The sequence below is a fragment of the Rutidosis leptorrhynchoides genome, chromosome 4, assembly GCF_046630445.1.
Source record: "Rutidosis leptorrhynchoides isolate AG116_Rl617_1_P2 chromosome 4, CSIRO_AGI_Rlap_v1, whole genome shotgun sequence".
Taxonomy (NCBI): Eukaryota; Viridiplantae; Streptophyta; class Magnoliopsida; order Asterales; family Asteraceae; genus Rutidosis; species Rutidosis leptorrhynchoides.
In genome coordinates, this window is record NC_092336.1 from 380,059,387 (window position 1) to 380,069,994 (window position 10,608).

General features: G+C 28.8%; 1 long non-coding RNA gene across 2 annotated transcripts; it reads right to left on the bottom strand.

Annotated features, from left to right (window-relative positions):
• Positions 1-2,121: 2,121 nt before the first annotated feature.
• On the bottom strand, positions 2,122-10,250 carry LOC139843946 (uncharacterized). Of its 2 annotated transcripts, none has more exons than XR_011757754.1 (3): positions 8,502-10,250; positions 2,848-2,914; positions 2,122-2,376 (listed from the first exon to the last, which is right to left on the bottom strand). It is a non-coding gene; the product is annotated as an uncharacterized lncRNA (long non-coding RNA). The 2 variants fall into 2 exon arrangements; XR_011757753.1 differs by having other exon boundaries at positions 8,483-10,250.
• Positions 10,251-10,608: the final 358 nt, after the last annotated feature.

A 10,608-nucleotide genomic window follows, 5' to 3' on the forward strand; every position in this document is an offset into this window, starting at 1 on the left:
CTCGTGAATCCATTGACTTTACTCTGCAAGATTTACAGGAAGTATAAGTACAATTTATATTCATAAATAATATAAACGTTTCAAGGTTTTTTTGTACATTAATGTATGACTAAATGAATGTAACTAACTCATTTCCAAACAATTAACTGAATTTGTCCATTCAATTTCAGCGAAAATACCATTAAAGGGTCACTTATTTTAGAAAATGCACTACAACTTTATGCCTATACTATGAATAACTAGTGAAATGACACGTGGAATCACGAGGTTGTTTAAACAAAACAGTTTAATAATATGTGTTAGGTATTAAGTGAATGTAGATGTTAAAGGTATTTACTTTAATGACCCGTGGAACCATGAATTCCGAATAAGAAACTTCTCGTTATTTTTACAAACATATCGATGTACTTAATTTAGTTAGGATAAATGAACTACATTTATTCTCCCACAATCCTTTTCCAATTATAATTATTATTTTCTTTGTCATAAAAGCCTACATTACAACCTTTTATTGAGACATGTATTTCGCACAAGTATTTAACGTAATTAATCACGTAAAGAGAACCTGTATTTGAATAATAATAATAATAATAATATAATAATTATAGTTATAATTATAATAATAAAGTTTGATTAAAAATGAAGTATTTATATTTTAATAATAAATATTAGTAATAACAAATGCCTCTTGAAATTATTTAAAAATTAAAATACAATTATTATATAAATGTTGTACAATATGCTTCAAAGTTTGTACATACATTCATAAGGTGTTTTGTAAAATATTGTACAATTTGTTACAAAGTTTGTACATATGATCATAAGAGTGTATTATCATAATGTTGTACATAATTCTTCATATATTGTACATATGGTCATGAGTTGTTTTATTACAAGAGTGTACATAATGCTTCATATATTGTACATATTGTTATGGATGTGTTTTATCGTAAGGTTGTACATAATGCTTCATGTATTATACAATTGACATGTTAATATTATTATTAAATACAATTAATTATTTTAATAACATCATGTGAGTCTTAGATTTTTTCTATTTAATTTTTGAATTTTGTTTAAGCTTGAATAATCCTTATTTATGATATCATCTAGAGATTTATTTGATACTATAGATAGATTTTTAGTAAATAATTATATTTTAATTCTAAATTAATTAAGATTAATGACATCATCCATATTTTTATAAATGACAAGTTTTAGCAAAATGAAAAGTTAAATTGTGAAATGATAACATAATCATTTTAGAGATTCAATAGAAGTTATAGATATACATAATGATGTCCCAAATATTTGCCTGCTACACAACTCCTTTGTTAAACATTGGCAAGGTATATTTTTTTTCCTTGTTACATAATGTGATATCTATTTTAATTTAACTTTAATACTTCATAAACTTCATTTAATTTGTTTGATTAACCTTATGACAACGATTATCTATTGTTATTATATATACTCGCATTAAAATTTTATTTTTAATTTAGGTGTTCCTGCAATAAGAAATCACGATTAGGGTACTGGTGTATTTGTAAATGAAAATTCATACTTAAGTACAAGATAGTGTAAGATTCATTGTGCACAAATTTCATAACTTCATTTACAAACATTTTTTTTATTAAACACTATATTATATATATTAAATATATTTCATAATATTCTGATTAATTCAAAACATTGCAAATGTAGTCTTCAAGCCACACTTGGAAGAGCTTTTGGAGTAGGTGTTAAGAATGAAAAAAGGAGTAGTCATTTTTAAAGATGAATTCAATTCAAAAAACTATGTTTCTACACAATAAATGTTTTTCCTACAAGACTGTTTAATTACTTTTTTCTTTCAAATAAGTTTATTATATTATATTATTATATCTGATTTTGATTTGGAATTATCAGTGTTCACTAAAATTATGTATTTGTTATTCACCCCACATTTATCATTATTTTTTCATTTTATATTTTATGGGTCACAAAAGATAATGTTAACTCTTATGCATTATTATTGTAATTAGTTTTCATAAAAGAACATAATTGTGATGCCCCGTACAAAACCAGCGTGTACGAATCATCAACAACAGGATCATTACAAGGTCAAATACTATATGCTGTTTTAAAATAAGTTTGCATTCATGAATAAAGGTGACGTTTTAACCAACGTCAAATGTTTAACATCCGAAAGTACGTTTCTACGAATAGCAAGCAAAAATAATAGTACGTGACCCATAGGTCGTTACAAATACATTGTTTCAAAAATAACATTGTTTGAATGCAAATTAAACGTTTCATGCGGTGACATCTCTAATAAGCGCAGCGGGAGTCTACAAAGCATGACTAGTACAGCGGAAGCAAGCAAACCTTAAGCACCTGAGAAAAACATGCTTAAAACCGTCAAAACAAATGTTGGTGAGCTATAGTTTAAGTATAACAGTAATGTAAGGTAGGCCACGAGATTTCAGTGCTTCAACAGCATTTCAAAACAGTATGAAAAGTATATGTATAAGCGTGGGCACTTGGTAACTAACTTAACGTAAGTAACACCCCCTAACAGTACACTTGGCGAGTGCGTAAGTTTACGAAGTATTAAACACCCGTTAAATGCTAGCGCTACTAGCCCGAGTGGGGATGTCAAACCCTATGGATCCATATCTAAGATTCGCGTTCACCGGTTCAAAGACCAATGACTAAACGTTACCGAGCTAAGGGGAAAGTTTATGCTGTTGTATAACCCACACATATATAAAGTTTAAGTACTCGTACCTAGTATGTAAAACATAAAATGTGCATGTATTCTCAGTTCCCAAAATAGTTAAAGTAAAAAGGGATGCTATAACTCACAGTGGAAAGTAGTAAAAGTCGATACGCGGGAATAGTAAGCAAGTGGTTGGTCCGGAAGGTCCTCAACCTAAGTCAAAAGTTACTAAGTCAGTAAATTGTTCCCAAAGGTTTAAAAGTATGTAAATTAGGTCTTAAGTACCATCATCATTCATCATTAAACAAAAAGTGTAAAGTAAGTTTTAAGTCAAGACTAGGGTTTGAAATAAAGGCTGATTCGTTCAGTCGCCATGACTTCTATACAAACTGAAATGAGGTGAGACCAGTGGACATGGATCCGTATATTAGTCCCCTAGAGGCTGACCAATTTCCAGAACCAAAATTGTCTTCGTTTGACCGTGGTGATGGTTTAAGTGAGAGTAGGTCAGAATTTTCAGCACAACGTTAATAGGGTGTAGTGACTTTCGGGAGGCCATAGATCCTAAACCGTAACTCGGATTAAGACGAGGTCTAAACGGAAAATCATCGACTCGAACCGAACTACCTGAAAATAAAATTTACAGTAGCCCAGGTAGTCTGATCAGTTCCATAAACAGTAAGTAAAGGTGTTTCGGTGGGTTCTTGGTGCTTGATGCTCATCCCGATTCTCATCCTTGATGCGTATAGCTTCAAGTGTACAACTCGTTGATGTGTTTGCATCATCTTAACCAAGTTTTGACCATCATAACACTAGTGTAAGTCTAAGATATGTAGCACAACTTACTTAAGAGTTGTATGTAGTTTGATGAACCAAAGTTACATCAAGATCTTAGATCCGACACATATATGAGTTCTACTAGTAATATTAAGCTACAAACTTGAAAGTAAACTAAATAAACAAGATCTTAAGTTGTAGAACATAGTTCTTAGTTAGATCTTGAAGATCCTAGACCCAAAAGTCTAGATCTAAAGTTCTTACCTTAAACCCTAAGTTATAAGACTTGGATCTTTACTTTAACAAAACCATAAGTTATGAAACTTAGATTTTCAACTTGAAAAATGTATGTAAGCTTGTAAGCTCTTATTTACAACAAAATTAGAAGACCATAAGTTATATAAACTTAGATCCAACATAAGTATATGAAGTTATAACTAGAAAGTTATACTTCCATGTTCTTGAACTTATAAAGTTAACTTTTAGTTCCAAGAAATATGTGATCAAGATTAACTAGTAATACTTGACCAAATTGACAACATCACAACTTTAAAGTACATAAAATGAAGAGATAAACTAAATCTACAAGTAATAAGTTCATGGTTGTTCATACTTAGAAAGGTTCAAGCCAAGGCTTTGATCTTTAAGAAAGTAAACCTTAAGTTTACAAACATGAACGCAAGTATGATTTTAAAACTCACGAACTTTCTTTTTAACAAGTGTTATGGAGGAATCAAACTATAAACTTGATCCTCACTTGGTTCTTATTTGTTCTTGAAATAAAAAGATAATATGAAGAATAAAACTAGAAAGTTTGAATCTTAACAACAACAAACAACTACAAGTAATTAAACAACAAACAAAGACAAGTAAATGATGATTGATGGTGGCAGTTTTTGGACAAGAAAAAGAAAGAAAACCAAGCTTTGTTACTTACAAGTTTGAGAGAAAATGAGAGAGAAATGAAAGTGTGAAATGAAGTGTGTGTAAAAGTGAGGAAATACAAGTGAATAAGTAATCAAAATTTGAAAATAAAACAACCCTGCCACTCCTTGATGGCCGACGGTTATGGAGGTCTCAAAGGGGTAAGTCACAAGCTAACTTTCATACATGGGGAGAAGGTGTAAGCTCAAAATAGATTAAAGTTAAAGTGCATGGGAGCTTGGTGCAAGCATGCTTGTGACAAGTCTTCTCATAGGCTTAATTAATCTTGCTTAAGCCTTAATAGTCACTAGTAACAAAATGGGCTTCTAATTAATCCATTAAGAGAAGTAGGGTGGGCTTCCAAGTCCATGTTCATTAATAAAAGGCCCAATTCCAAGTATGTAACAATTAATCAAATAAAGTCCAAGTAATTAACTAGTAACCTTAGTTAATTAAAAATGATTAGTAATAAATAATCATGAATGTAAATAATATCCAAAATATTATTCGTGAAAAGCATGTGTGTCACAAAGACGAGTCAGGGCATGTAAAGTCAAGTACGGTAACAAGTAAATGTATAGAAATACATTTATTAAAACGCAAGCATTAATAATAAATTATTAATAATTATACGTTGGAAAATCCAGGGTCGTTACAATAACAATACAAGCAAACATCGTAATTAATTTATATTAATTGAAAATATTATTCACTAATAAAGCCTATTAAAATAACAAATCTCTAAATAAATATATGTCAAAAATTCAAACAGAACGTAATCAAATACTAACTAACTAATTAATTGATAAATCAATACTATATATAATCTAATAAAATAATAACTAACTAATCAATTTGTATATATCAATGCTAAACTAATCTAATCAACACATTTTTACCATATGTTTCAACTAAAATACAGCAAACTATTTACATTTTTTAAAACATGTATTACCAAAAAATAAATTATTTGCGAAACAAAATAAATTTCAAATGAACCGCGGAATTTAGCAACAGATAATCATTTTCCGAATTTAACAATAAATTAAATTAAAAGCACTCATTAATTGTATTCATTTATTTGTAAAATATTAGGTGTATTAAAAATTGAAAATATATATCTAAATTCGGTAAATTCCTCCATTAATTGAAATTATAAATATAAATGACAACACTGAAAGACATTCTAAATTTAAAGAATACACGCAAAATCAATCATATCATTTCCAACTAAACAAAAATTCAATCAGTTAAAGAAAAACTTTTTAATTTTAAGCTTGATCTTATCATAATTAACTATTTGTATATAATATATTAAAACCAAATATCTACTAAAATTACGATTAGTAGTACCTAAATATAGCTCATAATTATCTCAAACATACAAATCAAAATACACACACAATTATATATACTGTTCAACAAAACATTTCTTACAAGTTTCGTGACCATAATACTTACAAACATGGTTAAGAAAAATAACACAAACAATTCTATACTGGTTCATAACAAATCCTCAGAAGAAACAGAAATAAAAAACATCAACACCTATCTACAGGATAAGGTTAGTTGTCAAATTATTTCTTTAAATGTCTCACAAACATATTTTTTATTTACAACCATATAAATTTCTTATCATGTATTATCTACAGGCTTTTAGAAAAAAAATACAACAAAGAGAGGCAAATAAAAGTTGAAGTTGAGAAAAAAGGTTTGCTTCATCTATCCCTTGTACTTTATGTACAAAAATTATATAGAGAAAATTATCTACAAATAAAAGTGTACATCATATATCAAAATATACATTCTTGGCTGTTTACATTTTAAATAATTAGGCATATGTAAATGAATTAGAAGAAAAGTTCAAGAACTATCAAGAGAAATTGTATCACAAAAACAAGCTATCAATAAGTAAGTTACATTACTTTACTCGTGATTATTTATTTAAATAAATAAATTCCGTTCTATAAAATTTGTTGTATGATAATACTATTTCTTATTTTATTAACATAAAACTTACAATACATGTTTATAGAAATTAAAGAAAGAGAACTTAAACAGCGGTAAGAATCTGACTTAGACATTTAGTTTTATTACTTAAAATATTATTAACTGTTTTATAAAATATTTGATATCGGCTAAAAAGTCACGTTTTTACCCCCGATATTAGCCCCATTTATGAAAAAAAAAATAAGTGAATTTATAATCTAAATAAGCATTTATTTGCTTCATTTGGTAGATTATGTCATTACAAAGGCTATGTTTCAAGAATCACTAAAACGGATGAAAAACGGGGAAAAACGAGCAAAAATTTAATGCCTCGTTCATACCGATTATAAACGATTCATAATATTTGATTACATCATGAGGTACTTGACCTCTATATGATACATTTTACAAACATTGCATTCGTTTTTAAAAGACAATCTTTTATTTCATCGACAGTTGACGGCATGCATACCATTTCATAATATATCCAACTATAATTGATTTAATAATAATCTTGATGAACTCAACGACTCGAATGCAACGTCTTTTGAAATATGTCATGAATGACTCCAAGTAATATCTTTAAAATGAGCAAATGCACAGCGGAAGATTTCTTTCATACCTGAGAATAAACATGCTTAAAAGTGTCAACCAAATGGTTGGTGAGTTCATTAGTTTATCATAAACAATCATTTTCAATAATATAATAGACCACAAGATACTCATATTTCGAAAACAATCTGTGCAGGTCTGCTCAATGCTGTAAAATCATTCATACGATATATAAACACCTGGTAATCGACCTTAACAAGATGCATATAGAATATCCCCCGCATACCGGCATTCCGCAAGGTCATGCAAAAGCATACAAACAGGCCACTCTTTTAAATATGATGGTTGTGTACACCTCACAAACATATCATATCTTTTAAAGCTGGCGATTGTATACCTATTTCGAAGTACTAAAGCAGTTCAAATTCTCTGACTGTGGCTTGTGAGTGCCCATAGATCTATCTTTAGGATTCGCGTCAATTAGGGACTCGGTTCCATAATTCTTAGATTACCAGACTATAAAGGGGTGATATCCGGTGTACTCGTAACTCAATCGTAGAATGTTTTTAAGTACTTGTGTCTATTTCGTCAAACATTTATAAAAGCGCATGTATTCTCAGTCCCAAAAATATATATTGCAAAAACATTTAAAAATGGAGCAAATGAAACTCACAATACGATATTTTGTAGTAAAAATATGCATACGACGATACTGAACAATGCAGGGTTGGCCTCGGATTCACGAACCCATATCATTTATATATGTTAAGACATATAATGAGCATGTAATAGTAATCAAACTATTTTCTATATTAACTGTATATATCATATTACTTATAGTAATGTAATTGTCATTTCAAATATTGTATATATATCTATATATATGTTATATTAATATTATACATATAAGTATTTGTTTTTATATGATATTAATAATAATATTTATATATCTGATAAAAATATATTTATTTCTTATATGTAACTTAATTAATATTATATAATAATAAATAATAACATTTTATTTTAAAAACAAAAGAGTATGTAATATTTATATATAATTACTATATATGTATTATATATATTTTTATATAAATAACTTTGGTTTGTTAAAATAATGATTTTAATAATACTAAAATAGTGTTAATAATAATAATAATTAGATTTAATAATGATAATATTAATTTTGACAATAATACTAGTCATTTATTTGTAGTAATACTAATAATAATAATAATAATAATAACAATTTTAGAATGATAATAATACTACTATTAATGATATTAATAATAAATTGTATTACTTTCTAAATAATAATAATAATACTACTACTAATATTTAATGATAATAATAATAATAATGATAATAATAATGATAATCATATAAATGATATTAATGATAGTAATAATAATAATTAACTTAACAATAATAACATAATAATAATAATAATAATAATAATAATAATAATAATAATAATAATAATAATAATAATAATAATAATAATAATAATAATAATAATAATAATAATAATAATAATAATACCAAATAAAGGCAAAATTACGCATCTTGTTGTGGCTCCCAACAGATCGAGATCGTTTGGAGCAAACGCAGGAGAGAAAAGAAAAAAAATTATCATCGCCATTCAATTTAATCACAAACATCATCGTTCAATTTAATCATTTATCTTCATCGTTAACAGGTTTTTGTTCATCATCTTCTCCTCTTTTCTTCCTAATCATCATAATCATTATCGCCATCATCAATCATCATAATTACAACAACATCAAATTCGACTAGTAGGAGCGAAATTAACAGTTTTGGGATTTTTCTTGAGTGGGTTTTGATATGAATCAGAGACAGGAAGCAGCAACAGTCAATCTAAAGTGGTTCAGGTTTTTATATTTTTATATTTATTTATTTTTATTTCATGGTTTGATGGGTTGTGGGTCATTGTGATCGGTACCCAAAATTGAATAGGGTTATGGCAGTAGCTTCAATTTGTTTTGAATTGGGTTCGGGTTCCATTGAAGTCAGACGGATAGTACGATGGTTGCAGCAATTGGTATATTCGAACAGAAGTAGATTAGATGATATATTCGTGGTGTTTTAATGATGGTTGTTTGATGGCGAGTCAAAGTATAAACAGAGCAGTAGTTTGCAGTGATGGTTGTGGGTGCAGTTTGTGGGTTTGGTTAGTTTTGCAAGTCGATTAGTAACCAGTAGCAGCAACAAATAATGATTCGAGCTACATAACAATTTAATGGTGGTTTGAGGTTGGTTTATGGCTTGGAACTTGACAGAAAAAGAAAGAAGGACAAACGCAGGTGATGGTTGGTTTTGATTACAACAGGAGACAACAGTTTTTTTAAGTAATAGCGAATAAAATACGCAGTAATTCTCATGTTATAGGTTCATATAGGAAGAGAGAAAGAAAATAATAGTCGCACCAGAGGAGAACCAAAGTGATGATGTTTAAATGGTGATCAAGGTGAGTTGTTTTAAAGGTGAAGGTGATCGGTCAATGGTGGTGATCACTAGTAACTGAAATAAGTATCATGTGGGTTTGATTGTATGGTTTACAATGAAACGGAAAAGCATTAAAATGGTTCATTGGTGGCGGATTATGATGGTTGTAGTAAGGTGGTGGAGTGGAGGATGGTTGAGATGATGGTGGTGGTTCGGCTGTAGGATGCGGTGACGGGTGAAGGCTGACACAGCAGCAATTATGGTTTTGGGGTTGGAATGGTCATCGAAATAGAAACATGGAGTGTTTGGCTTTGGTATGATGCAGTAATAGTGATGAGGTTGTTGATCGAAGTACAAATAGAAGACGGGTAGGAGTAGTAAATTGCAAAATAAAGAATCAAATACTCTTGGCTTTTTGAGTTAATAACCGAACAGAAACATAAACTTATTACCTTTGTTGTGATTCTCGAATGGGAACAATAATGTAATAGCACCCGTAGAAGTAATCGATCGACAGTAGCTTCGGTTTGGGTACACAATTGGTAACTAATACAATCTGGAATAACTTGCAGGTGATTGTTGGTGTAGAATCAAACCAGAAACAAATTAGAAAGAACCGGGCTGTTTGATTATAGAAGTTAGAAGAAGAAGTATATTGAGGTGTTTACAAGGTTGATTTGGTGCTTGATTTAAATGAGAGACAAGGTGGGTTTACTTGTGGATAGGAACACAGAAAAAAAATAAAATGATGATGTTTTCAAGTGAGGTGAATGAGTGATACATGTATTATATAAATATATCCATAAAGTTTCAATTATGCGCAGTACTACATCCATCTAATCAGTTCACGGGTAATGAAATAAGTGGTTTGCTTTTGAAGAAAGAATCTATCAAGACATGTATGCATAACACATATACATATACATACAAATACAGTGAAAGCAATAATAATAATAAATAAAATAATATTAGCATAATAAAAAGATGTCTAACAAGTGAAATGAACGAGCACAAATAATAGTACAGCAGCCATAACTTTTAACTAGATATTTTGTACTGACAGTTTCCACAGAGTGGGTATCGTAGTTCTTTGTTAATCAGCGGCGGATAAAAGTATTTAGAGAAATCCCAAATTTTTAAATTAAATTACTTTATTTATTTTAGTCATTAATATTTAAAACTATTTAAAATTATTAAATAAA